General features: G+C 43.8%; 1 pseudogene; it reads right to left on the reverse strand.

The window, feature by feature from the left end:
• The window catches only part of LOC134359344 (troponin T, fast skeletal muscle-like), a 50,537-nt pseudogene extending 41,774 nt beyond the window's left edge, over positions 1–8,763 (reverse strand).
• Between the last annotated feature and the right edge of the window lie 7,843 nt (positions 8,764–16,606).

Raw genomic sequence — 16,606 nt, forward strand, 5'->3', positions numbered from 1 at the left:
CTGACTGACTTATGGGAGCAAACAAGCTACCAGTGTAGTAGAAAATTGGAGGGAAATTTTCATTCTAAAGAAGGACTCAGCTGCTGGCCTGTCGCTTTGCTGCTGTTGTAAACGTTACAAAACGTGAATTGTGTAGGCTAGAAGTAAGAAGTTTTCATATGTTTTTGCTGTTTTCTTGTTTAGTTATTATGCCTTTTTAAAAAATATTTTATTAACCCCTGTATTAGGACAAGAAGCAGTACGAAAAATTGACAAGGTTTCACTCTCACACAGTACGGTAAGTTGACGTATTGATGACATGTTACATGATGCTGAAGAAGTTTTGTGGATTAAAATGAAAAGCAACAGCTTCTCAATCCAGTTTGATGAGTCAAAGATTTCATCAATAAATGTCATATTTAGCAGTTGTAAGATTTGTCAATTATGGAGAAATTAAAAACTTTTCTGTTGCAAAGAGCTACCCAAAACAAGCAAAGACCAAGATATATTTAATGTTTTGTCTTCATATCTGGAAACAAAAAGGTCTGTCTTGGAGGAACTATATTGGCATCTGTACTGATGGTGCCCCATCAATGGTTGGCTCCATGAGAGGTTTTGTTTTCTCTTGTAAAAAAATCTTGACGTTGTCACAACACACTGCTTTCCTCACAGAGAGGTGCTGATGTTAAAAACTCTTGAGGATGAAATGAAAAAGGTTCTGGATGATGCTACAAAAATGTTAACGTTATTAAACAAAGACCAGTTTACTCGAGAATGTTTTAAAAACTGTGTGAAAACCTGACCAAAGAGCATACCAATTACCTGCTACGTAGAGAACTCTGCTGGCCTAGCAGAGGAAGAGTTCTCAACAGGGTGTTTGAGCTGAAAGGTGAATTGCAAGAATACTTTCAAGAAAATAGTCGACCAGATATTGCTGAGTGCTTTGAAGAGGATTCTTGGATTTAAAAGGAAATGGATTTTTTGGAAAAATCATGTTGCAAAAGGAACTTTTGAAATGTTTCCATTGCTTCTTGGGCTTGAGAGTGAGGAAGGATATCAGAAAGTCTTGAATCATATTGAAAACAGAAATTTATGATGTTTGCCTTTTGAGTTTTTAAGATTTATGAAAGAGAAAGAAGGAAAGATTAATTTCAAGAAAGGTAAGCTAAGCTTAACAACCTGTTTTTTTTCCAAGAAAGGTTGGCTAGAAATCCATGCTCTACTCCAAAGAGCACTGACAATTATTATATCTACAACTTACTGATCACACTAATGTGCCGTGAGCTGTAGATATAATATTTTTTATGCAGGAGTTCTCCAAGACCTGAAAATTATTTCAAGGGTTCCTCCGGGGCAAAAAGTTTGAGAAAAGTTGTTATAGAGGAACGGTGGTTTGTTTAGCCGTACATGCTGGAATGATAATAAAATTCAACTTGAACATCTGCTCTGCAGACAGTTCATTCAGACTGTTACTGCTCACTGCTGATGTCACTTAACATCAGTCTAGTTTGATAGGAGGTAACATTTCTAAAAGCAAGGCTATAGGATAATAAATGTGTGTATTTTTCACAAGGAATATAATTGTTAAATTCCATACCAGCAGAGATCAAGCAAAAATCAATGGAGGTTTTCTGGGCTGTAACATTTTAAAGCATTTAGTTGATGGTAAAACCATGTCCAACTTGTACACATTGCACAGAAGAATCTGGTCTCCTATGGCAATAAAGTAGAGCTGCTCCTTCCTCAATGCAACAAGGCAGGTTTCAACCAGTATAACTTGCCTCTCTAAACTGTAGCTGAAGTCCCCAGATTCATTGTCATGATTCTTTTCTGTACCCTTGCCAAGGTTTCAGCATCTTTGCCAATGTGTCGTGACAAGAATTTGATGAAGTGCTTTGAATAGAGCAGTTTTATTACAAACTTTTGCAATGTTTTTGGCACAGGACCCCTTCTGGCTTTTTAGCAACTCTCTCAACTAACTTTTGTCAATTATTTCAGGTCTCTTTTCCTACTGCAGAATTATACCTTTCATTTTATCTTGCCAAGTGCATGTCTGCTAGTGCACTGAGTTCTTATTTTTTCCTGTGTTGAAATGGAGATCAAATGAGATAATTTGCAAAATATACTTTGAGATGTTAGCAAATGTAGATCTTTGTGCACAATGATCTCTTCAAGGAGATGCGTCTATATGAAGATTTGCCAGCATTCTGTCTGGGATGGAGCTTCTCAGTCATGAAGGAAGTTTGGATAGGCCAGGATTGCGTTCCCTGTAGTGGAGGTATCAGAGGAGAGACCTGATAGCTTTATAAAAAGTTACGAGGAGTGTAGATGGGACAGATAACAGAATTTCCCCATGGATGTGGTACCTAAAACTAGAGGGCACGGGCTCAGAATAAAGGGCAAGAGATTTAGAGTAGATCAGAAAAGGGAATTTTTCTCCACCCAAAAGGTGGTCAGAATTTGGAACACATAGGTTGAAGGTATGGTGGAGGCAGGCAATCTCACAACATTGAACTATCACCAAGGAGTGGAAACCTACTGGCCAAGTACTGGTAAAAGGAATTCATCATCATCTTCTTCATGCGCCATGTCATATGACGTGGGTGGTCATGGTCTTGACTATGATTGTTCTTGGCAAATTTTTCTAGAGAACTTGTTTGCCACTGCCTTCTGGGCAGTGTCTTTGCAGGATAAATGACCCCAACCGTGATCAGTACTCTTCAGAGATTTTCTGCCTGGCATCAGTGGTTGCTTAACCAGGATTGTGATATGCACCAGCTGCTCATACGACCATCCACCACCTGCTCCCATGGCTTCATGTGACCCTGATCGGGGGGGGGGGCTAAGCTGTGCTACACCTTGCCCAAAGGTGACCTGCAGGCTAGCTGAGGGAAGGAGCGTCTTACACTTCCTTTGGTAGAGGTGTATATCCACCCTGTCACCCGAAAAAGAAATTAGCATAGATAATTACTTGATGGGCATCATGGAGCAAAGAGCCTTCTCCATGCCATATCTCTACATTGCTATAACCAAATGGCTGATGTATGGATCCCTGCTGGATGGAGTCTGATGTGAACCAGGAGCAGCCATTCGTTGGAAGTGCTGAGCTTAACTTCAAGGCAACTTGGGATAATAACCGTGTGCTAGGCTGCACCTCCCTTAATTCCAAGTATATTCAGGATAATCCAACTTTCCCAAGGCATCTAGAAATATTGATAGGTTTATTATTAAGACGATGTTTGTTTTAGACTGCAAATCATTGGAGCAAAATTTGGGCCATCAACATATTTAAACAAACATGCCTGACATTTGATAATTACAGAAGGCTTCCAGAACATAAAGGGTAAATTCTGAAGCAGTGCTAAACTGGAACTAATTTCTTTTGCTGTACCTCCATAAATTCCATTGGGTCAGTGGGTATTGAGGACTCCATCAGAAGAATTCCAACATCAATAAAGAGTCCCACATCACTGAACGAGAGTCAGTAGGTACCCCCCAAAACATTGCTAGCCTAACATTAACCCAAATGGGACAGCAATCCTTCATATCACATTGTACCTCACTTAACACTCACTTCACCTGGCAGCATTAAAGCCAGGACCAACAGGCTACGGGACAGCTTCTTTCTACATGCCATTAGACTTATAAATTCACATGTCTATACACTGCGACAGAGTCATAATGCAAAGATTTTTATTCCCTCACGCTGTGTGGCAGATGTCAAATTTAGAAGGATTTAAATTCAATTCATCCAAGGAACGAGGGTACTTGTGGAACCAGCACTGATAGAAGTCATGCACACACAGAAGTGCACTGCTGTACAAAGAACAAGGTGCTCTCCTGACCTGTTGTTGCACCCTGCTGTGCCAGGAATCAGCTCGCGGGCTCAGCCCTCTGCTGGTAACCTTGCAGCAATGAAGCGCTTAAAGTGGCCCTACTGCCGTCTGGCTCAGTGTGGAGTGTGCCAGCAAAGCTGTAGGCCCCACAGGTATTTGATGTGTACAGCCCACTGCGAGGAGTGGCACACTGACCATCTCGTACAATCTCTTGTCACTCCAGTGAGGTATGATAGAAGCTACTAAGCTGCTGTCTGCCTCGCTCTGGGTGCACAGGTGGCGGCTTTCTCCATGGCCGGCAATCGTCGTAAGTAAACACTGAGAAATCTGAAGGCAGTTGTTGGATTCGGGTGTAGAACCTCTGCCTGCTTTGGACCTCTTATTGCTAACTGCCGACGGGACATCAACCGTCTCGACTTCACCGCACCTTGTTCTCATTCCAACCTCACTCCTTCCGAACGCTCTGCTCTCCACTCCCTCTGCACCAATCCTAACCTTACTATTAAACCCGCCGATAAGGAGGGGGTGCTGTTGTGGTCTGGCGTACTGACCTCTACCTTGCCGAGGCACAGCGACAACTCGCGGATACCTCCTCTTAATTACCCCTCGATCATGACCTCACCAAGGAGCACCAAGCCATTGTCTCCCACAATATCACCGTCTTTATCCACTCAGGGGATCTCCCATCCACTGCTACCAACCTTATAGTTCCCACACCTCGCACTTCCCATTTCTACCTCCTACCCAAGATCCACAAACCTGCCTGTCCTGGTAGACCTATTGTCTCAGCTTGCTCCTGCCCCACTAAACTCATTTCTGCATACCTCGACACTGTTTTATCACCCCTTGTTCAATCCCTTCCGACCTATGTTCGTGACACTCCTCAGGCTTTGAAGTTTTTCGATGATTTTAAGTTCCCTGGCCCCCACTGCTTTATTTTCACCATAGATGTCCAGTCCCTCTTTACTTCCATCACCCACCAGGAAGGTCTCAAAGCTCTCCGCTTCTTTTTGGATTCTAGACCTAACCAGTTCCCTTCTACCACCACTCTGCTCCATCTAACGGAATTAGTCCTTACCCTTAATAATTTCTCCTTTGGCTCCTCCCACTTCCTCCAAACTAAAGGTATAGCCATGGGCACCCATATGGGTCCCAGCTATGCCTGCCTTTTTGTTGGCTTTGTGGAACAATCCATGTTCCAAACCTATTCTGGTATCTGTCCCCCACTTTTCCTTCACTACATCGACGACTGCATTGGCGCTGCTTCCTGCACGCATGCTGAGCTTGTTGACTTCATTAACTTTGCCTCCAACTTTCACCCTGCCCTCAAGTTTACCTGGTCTATTTCCGACACCTCCCTCCCCTTTCTAGATCTTTCTGTCTCTATCTCTGCAGACAGCTTATCTACTGATATCTACTATAAGCCTACGGACTCTCACAGCTATCTGGACTATTCCTCTTTTCACCGTCTCTTGCAAAAATGCCATCCCCTTCTCGCAATTCCTCCGTCTCCGACGCATCTGCTCTCAGGATGAGGCTTTTCATTCCAGGACGAAGGAGATGTCCTCTTTTTTTTTTAAAAAGAAAGGGGCTTCCCCTCCTCCACTGTCAACTCTGCTCTCAAACGCATCTCCCCCATTTCACGCACATCTGCTCTCACTCCATCCTCCTGCCACCCCACTAAGAATAGGGTTCCCTGGTCCTCACCTACCACCCCACCAGCCTCCGGGCCCAACATATAATTCTCCGTAACTTCCGCCACCTCCAACGGGATCCCACCACTGAGCACATCTTTCCCTCACCCCCCCCCCCACTTTCTGCAGGGATCGCTCCCTACGCGACTTCCTTGTCCATTCGTTCCCCCCCCCCCATCCCTCTCCACCAATCTTCCTCCTGGCACTTATCCTTGTAAGTGGAACAAGTGCTACACATGCCCTTACACTTCCTCCCCTAACACCATTCAGGGCCCCAGATAGTCCTTCCAGGTGAGGCGAACTTCACCTGTGAGTCGGCTGGGGTGATACACTGCATCCGGTGCTCCCGATGCGGCCTTCTATTGGCGAGACCCGACACAGACTGGGAGACCGTTTCGCTGAACACCTACGCTCTGTCTGCCAGAGAAAGCAGGATCTCCCAGTGGCCACACGTTTTAATTCAACGTCCCATTCCCATTCTGATTAGTCTATCCATGGCCTCCTCTACTGTCAAGATGAAGCCACACTCAGGTTGGAGGAACAACACCTGGGTAGCCTCCAACCTGATGGCATGAACATTTGACTTCTCTAACTTCCGTTAATGCCCCTCCTCCCCATCGTACCCCATCCATTTTAATATATGTATATATTTATTCTTTTTCTCTCTCTCCTTTTTCTCCTTCTGTCGCTCTCACTATACTCCTTGCCCATCCTCTGGGCTTCACCCCCTCCCCCTTTCCTTCTCCCTAGGCCTCCCATCCCATGATCCTCTCATATCCCTCTTACAAATCAACCGTCCAGATCTTGGCTTCATCCCTCCCCCTCCTGTCTTCTCCTATCATTTTGGATCTCCCCCTCCCCCTCTCAAATCTCTTACTAGCTCTTCTTTCAGTTAGTCCTGACGAAGGGTCTCGGCCCGAAACGTCGACTGTACCTCTTCCTAGAGATGCTGCCTGGCCTGTTGCGTTCACCAGCAACTTCTATGTGTGTTGCTTAAAATTCCAGCATCTGCAGATTTCCTCGTGTTGGGGTGTAGAACTGATACTTTTCTGCTAGTTAAACTTTCCTATGTTTTCTTGTATTTTTTCTAAAATCACCTATATACATGCAATTGTTTAGTGAGTTTTCTAGCAATTACAGTACAATTGCTTCAGCATTTTCACACCACTTGAAAATGGCTATTTTATAGATAGAGAGAACAAAGTTCCAGTGTAAACCATCTAGTCAGAGTATGAGCTGACCACATTTGTTTTTTTTCTTTGTTCTCTTGGCATCTCTTTCTTGTTTGTTTCCCATACTTGTAACATTTATTAAAAACTATATAAACAACTGGTTTTGTGCTTCATTCTTGACTTACAATGAGCCTTTGGAGCACAGAAGCAGAAGGATCCAACATTGTGGAGCATGTTCTATCAGTCCACAATAATGGGGCCGCCCACCGTGCGTCCAGGGCAGAGCTAAACCGAGCATCAGCGTGTTGTGCAACTCGCAGTTCACCCCAGCCTGCCCACCACCACCAGCTCCTGATTATTACCTCGCTGCTTCACTCTACCTCAGATCAAGGGACAATGAGGATTACTAACACTCCAGAGAGATAAAATGAAGGGCAGGAGCTTATGCCAGGTTCCCTTCCCACTCAGGAGCCTACAGCAATTAGAGGGGTATACAAGTCCTATAGCACTATAATGTTTCAGCTTGATGTGCATCAAATAGCACAGCAACAATGATCTTTTCATATACTTCAATTGTTATGTTTGTTTTGGCATTTCTGCCTGCCAGCACAACATGATCCCTGCACTCATCATTTGACACATAGAAGCTTCACAATGTTTGGTGCCTTCTTATTTAGGGCTTATAGTCCAAGCCAGAGTCTTATGGTGTTTATTTGACTATTTTCTGAAGGCAGAGATCACATGAGGGAATGCAATAGATCTCAGAAGCCAAATGTGGTGACAAGGATTTTTAAGCAGCCCTCCAGGCTAGTAACTCTTATCCAGATGTTCAGTCAACAAACACACCTTCTGGGAATGAATAACGTGTCATCTTTGGCAAGTTATATGAAAAAATATTTTAAAATGCACACCAAAAACAGAAAAATCCATTAAAGAATGCATGTTATTTAATGATCAATATCTTGCAAAATTGAAGAAAAAGCTGCATGGTAAAATAATTTTTAAAATCCTTTCATGGGATTTCAGCCTTGCCAGCAAGACTGACATTTACCATTCTTTTTTTTTAAGATTGTGCATTATGCAACAATAACATTCATTAATAAAACTTCATATGATTTTGTTCATGGTACTATCACATCCATACTTCAATAGATAGAACTAAAGCACAGCTGGGAGAGTTAAGGACACAGGTTAAGTCAAAGGTTAGAATTGGTGTTTACTGATAAACATCACATATTGAGGTTGGTGGGGCTGGGAATGAGGTAGAGTGAGTTGCGTTGGTGGGAAGAGGACAGAACATCTGTAGGACAGGATCACAATTTTAGACCCTGACGCTGCTGGGTTTCCTTCTTTGGAAAAGAATGGAAAGAGAACCCAGCAGTGGATTTGGATGTCCCTAGAGACATTCCTTCATACCTTGCTGAGAGAAAAGATACATTTGCTTCAGGAAAGTAACTGAGTTGGAACCTTCCGAGCTGATTTATAACTTTCATCCAATCAGTCATTAAAATGTTCCATTAATAGTGTCAGTTGATATTTTGTGCTGTTTGAAACAGAAAGAAAAATGGTCTCCAAACAATCTCACAGTAATTTTCCTGTGCAACCCAGATCTTCTTGGGAGAAATCTGTAATAGCAACTCAATTAGAAAAAACTACACTAAAAAAGTCAATGGAACTCTTAACAATGAACCCGTCATTAATTATTATAATTATGATCAGCTTGCTCTGAACTTAAAAGGATTGACTGCTCATCCCGATTAACCAAACTATAAAAAGAATTAAAATTAATACTTGCTAACCAATAGTTGTGCACTCATGAAAATATAACTTTTTTCTGCAATAGTTATAAATGTTAAAAAGCTCTTTACATTATTATTTTATATCCAGACGTTCGCAACACACATTTTGCGAAGATACAAAGCACGACGATCTGACCAAATGCAGCAAACAGCTGCCGTCGCGGCTCACCTGCTCTTACCTGCGACCACGAACAAGTGCTGTTCCACCACTACCAACCCCTGCGCTCTCGCCTGGAGCAATGCGCGCACACCCGGCGCGCGGCCACATTTAGCGCGCCCCCCCCTCCCACCGGGCGGCTCGTGACCGCGCCGCGCCGCGCCTTCCCATTGGCCAAGGGGAGGCCTTGGGCAAAGGCAGAGAGCGCGGGGGTTGCAGGTGTGCGAGGATTGGTGCGGAGGAGAGGTGTGGGTGTTGATGTTGTGGGTACGCACTTTGGATCCTTTCTCTTTGCCTTATTAATCGTGTCCTTCGCAAGGCTGAGCAGGTGCTTTCTTTCATTATGGGGTACTGACAACAAACAGTTGGTGTTACATTCCACATCTACATCAGATTGCAGTGGCTGTTAGCGCTAGCTTCATCGGCTTTTTATTCTTTATTTAATATAGATGACTACACCACAGGGGGTGGTGGGAGCAGTTATGATTCCCCCTGTCACTGTTGCTGCTCTTTGCTGAAGCAATCTAAAATTAATCACACTGCCCTGCCAAGCCCAGGAACTATCCATATCTGCTCAGGAATCTTCAGCCCATTTGGGAGCAAATCCAGGACCCACGTGACCTGGTTGTGATCTCAGGGTCACCGCTGACAAACAGTCCACTATTGTTTCAGTTAGTACACCAACCAGCATCCTCATGGCTTTAGCTACAAACATGGTCAAAGCCATGTCCCTGTCACCCTACTGCTCATTTGTTGCCTTGTAAAGTCTGCACCTGTGGTGATCCCTTGAGTCTGTGTATTGTGGGAAGCACCGTCCTTTCTTTCAAAAATAAGTATCCCATAAATCTTTCCATGAGCTGCACAATCATGCTTTTAGGACATGTTGCTGTACCAAGCAATTCCAAATGTCCACTTGCAAACAACATTTCAGTAAGAAAATGCTTGTGAGGGATGATACACAAGGCCCACCTTCTCAAAGTCCAGTGCTGGCAATACCCTAACTGGCTCTTCCACACAGAAACTTAACAGCTTTAGTGTGTTCCTCACCACGTACTCTCCCTCTTACAGTGTGCTGGTTGGCAGTACTCACTTGTGAAACATCTCCTTACATGGCCTGAAACATCAACTGTTTATTCCCCACCATGAAGGCCACATGACCCGCTGAGTTCCCCCAGCATTTAATGTGTTGTATGTCCTTAGACTGCAAGGCCAGCGAATTTCAGACAGGCCAAAGATGCTGGAATATGGAGCCACAAACAGCTGCCGGAAGACGTCAGTGGGTTGAGCAGTGTCTATGGGGGTGGGGGGGGGGAGTGAGTGGGAGGAATTGTCTATGGTTTGGGTTAAAACCCTGCATCGGGACTGAGGAGAGACAGTCAGTATAAAGAGGAGAAGTGGAGGGTACAACAGGGGTCATAGGTCAACTGAGGAACGATGAGCAGATTGATCCAGATAATGAGTGGGAGGAGTGGGGGGAAGAAAGGTGGGTGGATGATAGAGGGGGGCAGACTGAAAAAGGCAGAAAGAGTCTGGTGGGGAGAGGAGGAGGTGACAGTGGTGACAGCTGGGTGACTGGTAAGTAGGCACACTAAGGCTGCCAGTGCTAAGTGGGAAGATGATGTTGGAACTATTAGGGCAAAGCTACTGCAGTTTTTCAGTAGCATCCCAGAGGACGACTGTTAGAGCACAGAGTCCTATCTTAAAAAAAAGCAGTTTGAGATGAACTACAATGAGGACCACTGCATCCATCTCTGGAACGCCATGGTAAACGCTGAATCCATATGAGTTATGTGACCCGCCACACTGAGGGGATTCAGGAGTGCGACTGAAACTCCTTCTTTGCAAGAGGCAGGGCCCTTCACACCACAAGCATGCTTGCTTAAGAGTCTAGTGGTGAGGCAGACTGCCAAATGGTTTTGGTAGTCTCCTCCATTCTTTCCTGATTGCCTGATGAGAGATGTTACTGTTTTATTGTTTTTCCGTGAATTCTGAAAGACCTCAATCTTCTTCTCTCACCTCCATTTAACAGTGAACCCTCAATAGTATGAGCAGTGACATAGAAATGTAGAAATGTAGAAAACCCACAGCTCAATACAGGCCCTTCAGCCTACAATGCTGTGCCAAACTTGTACTTAATTTAGAAATTACCTAGGTTACCCATAGCCCTCTATTTTTCTAAGCTCCATGTACCTATCCAAGAGTTTTAAAGACCCTATTCTACCAAGCACCTTAAAACTGTGCCCTATCGGTTTAGCCATTTCAGCCCTGGGAAAAAGCCTCTGACTATCCACACGATCAATGCTTCTCATCTTCTTATACACCTCTATCAGGTCACCTCTCGTCCTCTGTCGCTCCAAGGAGAAAAGGCCAAGTTCCCTCAGCTTATTCTCCCAAGGTATGCTTCCCAATCCAGGCAACATCCTTGTAAATCTCCTCTGCGCCCTTTCTATAGTTTCCACATCCTTCTTGTAGTGGGTGAGCAGAACTGAGCACAGTACTCCAAGTGGGGTCTGACCAGGGTCCTATATAGCTGCAACATTATCTCTCAGCTCTTAAACTCAATCCCACGGTTGATGAAGGCCAATGCACCGTATGCCTTCTTAACCACACAGTCAAACTGCACAGCAGCTTTGATTGTCCTATGGACTCGGACACCAAGATCCCTCTGATTCTCCACACTGCCAAGAGTCTTACTATTAATACTATATTCTGCCATCATATTTGACCTACCAAAATGAACCACCTCACACTTATGTGGGTTGAACTCCATCTGCCACTTCTCAGCCCAGTTTTGCATCCTATCAATGTCCCTCTGTAATCTCTGACAGCCCTTCACACTATCCACAACACCCCCAACCTTTGTATCATCAGCAAACTTACTAACCCATCCCTGCACTTCCTCATCCAGGTCATTTATAAAAATCATGAAGAGCAGGGACCCAGAGCAGATCCCTGAGGCACACCACTGGTCACCAACCCATCTACAATCACTCTTTGCCTTCTGTGGGCAAGCCAATTCTGGATCCACAAAGCAAGATCCACTTGGATCCCATGCCTCCTTACTTTCTCAATAAGCCCTGCATGGGGTATCTTATCAAATGCCTACTACTGTGAATTGCATCAGGGAAATCTCACTAAAATAACACTGCAGTTTCAATCCCACCACCTGATGGTCTCGAGGTGCAGATGACATACTTGCCCACTTCCTTGTGTTCAATTTGCCAAGAATAATGTCGACAGAAACATGTTTTAGTTTTTCAAGATTCTTAGTTTCAAAAATGAAAAAGATCGAGGTATGTGCTCTCTTTCAAATTGTTTAATTGGTCCCTAGGACAACCAAACCTCTTGTAAGCATCCTGGCCTAAAAAATTAATAGTGCAGTATTGTTTTTTTTTTACACAGTAAAATGTCATTAAAAAGTGATTTTTCCCCAAGTGTAAACTTTTCCCTTGGTCTGTTACAATTTGAGTTGAACATTACTGATTCCTGATGAAACTAAATAATTTTTCTTGGGTAAGCCCTTTATGTTAGAAGACCAATTGAACCTTAATTTAACATTTTATGTTTCAGCAGATTATATGAGAAGGTCTGACTTTTTTTGTTGATAGATAATATTTTGCTATTGTATTTTTGAACAAAGATATTTTCCAGGAAGCTCCATTTCTAGTAATATATTTTAAGCTTTCGTCTATTGAACTTATTTTTATGACTTTATTTGGCTGAAATATTTGAGAGAAACTATTGCTTGAACACAACTGATCTGGTGCAAAAGAACATTTAAGTGATGGAGAGTAATTCATAGGTACCTGAACTATATTTAATCACTTTAGTCAACGAATTCTTCAATGCTATTTTTTCACTTCAAGTTTTCTCAGTGTGCATGTTCTTGTGAAAGAATACAAATGTGTATTGATAACTTGCTTTGTTAATTATAACCAAGAGATGCATCAGTGAAAAAACTTTTTCAGAGTCATGGAGATTTTGGGCGAAGTTCCTGAGCCATGTTCAATAGGTTAAATATCCAAATTTCTATCCCACTGGAGTGGTTAAAGGCCTATTGCAGGTCAATTTGTGCACAAATGGTTTTCAGACATTTCTGAAAACTATTCCAAAGCCGCCCAGGTTAATAGGTTAATTGGTCATATGGATGTAATTGGGTGGTGCATGCTAGTTGGGCTGGAAGGGCTTGTTACCATGTTGTATCTGTAAATAAATAGATAAATAATAAATTAATACTATTATTTCTGATGGGGATTTCTGCACCACTGAGAGAGAATGGTTTTGGTACTGGGGGACAAAGGGAACCGTTTATGGAACTGCTTTGGTGCTGATCTCACACATGGAGCTCGGTTAATTTGACCAGAATCTTGTCACGCAATCAGCTAAACAGCTCCTGCTCTCTCAGCAGTTCATCAATACCAGCAAGAGTTACTACTTAGATATTCTTTCCCGGATTGTAGCACTAATTATGCTGTATGGTAGCATCACACTGTACCATCTCTCTGAAATTCCTTCCCATGAATTCAGCAGACTGGGCAGCATCTATGGAAAAGAGTAAACAGTCGACCCTTCGGGCCAATACTCGTCATTAGGACTGGAGAGGATGGGAGAAGTCAGAGTAAGAAGGTGGTGGGAGGGAGGAAGAAGGACAAAGTGGCAGGTGATGGGTGAAACCGGGTGAGAGGGAGACGGTGAAGTAAAAAGCTGAGAAATTGATTGGTGAAAGAGATAAAGGGCTGGAGAAGGAGGAATCTGATAGGAGAGGACAGAAGACCACAGAACAAAGGGGAGGAGGAGGAGCACCAGTGGGAGCTGGACAATTAAGGAGATAAGGTGAGAGAGAGAAACAGGAATGGAGAATGTTGAAGGAGAGGAAAAGGGGGCAATTACCGGAAGTTCGAGAAATCAACGTTCATGCTATCAGGTTGGAGAATATACAGACGGAATATAAGGTGTTTTCCTCCAACCTGAGTGTGGCAGGATCGTGGCAATAGAGGAGGGCATGGTCTGACATGACAGAATGGGAATGGGAAGTAGAATTGAAATGAGTGGCCACCAGGAGACTGGAGCGAAGGTGCTCGGTGAAGCAGTCTCCCGATCTACGTCAGATCTCACTGATACACAGGAGGACAAACCAGGAGCATCGAATACAATAGATGACCCCAACAGACTCACAGATGAAGTGTTGCCTCACCTAGAAGGGCTGTTTGGGGCCTTGAATGGCAGTGAGGGAGGAGGTGTAGGGGCAGGTATGGCGCTTATTCAGCTTGTAAGGGTAAGTATCAGAAGGGAGAGCAGTGGGGAGGGATGAATGGACAAGGGAGTTGCATAGGGAGCAAATCACTGTGGAAAGCAGAAAGTGGGGGGGGGGTGAAGAAAGATGTGCTTGGTGGTGAGATCCCATTGGAGATGGCAGAAGTTACGGAGAATTATAGGCTGGACACAGAGGTTAGTGCAGTGATAGGTGAGGATAAGAGAAACTCTGTCCTTAGTTGGCAGAGAGAGAATGGGGTGACAGCAGATGTGCACGTAATGGAATAGATATAGGTGAGGGCAATGTTGATGGTAGAGGAAAAACAGTCCCTTTCTTTGTAGAAGGAGGACACCTCAGTAATTCTGTAATGAAAATCATATTTTCCTTCCCTCTACTTTCCACTTTCCACAGGGATTTGCTCCCTACGTGACTCCCTTGTCCACTCGTCCCTCACCACTGATCTCCCTTCTGGTACTTATCCTTGCAAACTGAACAAATGCCACATCTGCCCCTATACCTCCTCGCTCACTACCATTCAGGGCCCCAAACAGTCCTTCCAGGTGAGGCAACACTTCACCTGCAGGTCTGTTGGGGTCATCTACTGTATCCGGCACTACTGGAGTGGCCTCCTGTATATTGGGGAGACCTGACGCAGACTGGGAGACCGCTCCGCCAAGCACCTTCACTCTGTCCGCCACAAAAAGTGTCATCTCCCGGTAGCCAGTGGCCACCCATTTCAATTCTACTTCCCATTCCCACTCTGACATGTCAGTCCATGCCCTCCTGTACTGCCAGGATTAGGCCACTCTCGGGTTGGAGGAGCAACATTTTATAGTCTGTCTGGATAGCCCTCAACCTGATGGCATGAACATTGACTTTTTGGACTTCTGATAATTGACCCCCCCACTTCACCATTCCTCATTCCTGTTTCCCACTCTCACCTAATCTGCTTACCTGCTCATCACCTCTGTCTGATGCTTCCCCTTCCATTTCTTCCATGGTCTTCTGTCCTCTACTATCAGATTCCCCATTCTCCAGCTCTTTGTCTCTTTCACCAATCAACTTCCCAGCCCCTTACTTCACCTCTCCCCCCTCCCAGTTTCACCTATCACTACATCGTCTCATACTTCTTTCTTCCCTCTTCTCTCCTTCTTAATCTGACCTTCCCTTCCTTTCCAGTCCTGATGAAGGGTCTCAGCCCAAAACATCAACTGTTTACTCTTTTCTATAGATGCTGTTTGGCCTGCTGAGTTCCTCCAGCATTTTGTGTAGGTTGGTTTGGATTTTCAGCATCTGCAGATTTTCTCATGTTGTGGGTTCTGATATGAGTGGTGATCATGGTCCAGCACAGAGGCAGGAGATGCTTAATAGGGTGGACAGTTAGGGAGGTGGTGCACACCCTTCTCTGCCTACTCTGACTTCGGATGAATGGACCTGAGGTTCTCAATGACATCTCACATTCTCCCTCCTCTTTGTCAATGATCATGGGTTTGAGAGTCAGTGGTTTTGTTACAATACTCGAAGGACCCTTTGGGACCATCTATAATCTTTTCCACCTGTTGGCCTCTTACCATGATGGAGCTAAGTATAGAGTGTCTGTTTCTGGACTCTGGAGTTGGGTATCTAAACAATGTGACCTTTCCACTGGAGCTGGCTGGTGATAGTGTGGCCTCGAAGTCTAGACAATACTGTCAAATAGCTGAAGAACAACTTTTGCAGAGTTCTTCTAGGATCCATCTCTAGATTATCTTCAACAAGAACAAATAATATAAGAATGAACTTTCAAAAGTTAAATTGTTTTCTTAATAGGTTCATCCCAGGAATAATATGCAACTTGTGAAAACATTTGCTAATGAACCACAGCTCCAGATATTACATTTACAACATTGGAAATATGTTTTCAAATCTGCAGGGAAAATAACAGTAAATAATGTTGATTTGTGTATAATGGAATATTACCGGAATTTAGTTTCTTTGGCTGATTATTTAATAAGGTTTGACACATATTAGCAATAAACCAAGCTTAGCACTGATACCAGTGGACTGCAGAATTTGTCAGCCCAGGAAGAAGATAGGTCTGTCGACATCCTGTGAACAATGGAAGAGTAGCATGTAAAATAGCTGAGATTCTTCAGGGAGTGTATTAATGAAGTGCGACAAATGGTAGGGGATAGTATATGCATGTTTAGCATGACTGGCTCAGCTCCATTTGTGAAGGTCACAGCTGCTGTGATCTTTTTATTAACTTATTATTCCCAACACCTGGGGGACTGGAGCTTGGGTAGAGGTTGGGTTTGGAACAAAAACCAGGGAACAGTATCCAGCAGGACTTGGTAAGTAACTGGCACTCTGATGTAGAAAGATTAGAGGTTTATGCTTTTACAAAGAAGGTGAATCAATACAATAATGCACTTTAAAAATTGATCTATCACATTATTCTGTTTCCCTCAGCATTTTGCTGTTGAAGATTGATTTACTTTTCAGAGTGAACTATTTTAACGACCATTTCCAGATTGTTTTGTGTCACTCTGCAAATTTAATTTGGCACATCTAGATGTGATTTACCTACATCCTGACACAATGTCTGCCTTGTAGGTACTTGGGATGATGTCTTTTTCCCAAGCAGCTCTTCTCTGGAATCATTGTAGTGGAATTGAGACCGAGTAGGATCTGGATTGATTCTTCTTGGCCACTCTTGGGAGAGCTAGGTCTTTG

Source organism: Mobula hypostoma, chromosome 20 (assembly GCF_963921235.1).
Source record: "Mobula hypostoma chromosome 20, sMobHyp1.1, whole genome shotgun sequence".
Taxonomy (NCBI): domain Eukaryota; kingdom Metazoa; phylum Chordata; class Chondrichthyes; order Myliobatiformes; family Myliobatidae; genus Mobula; species Mobula hypostoma.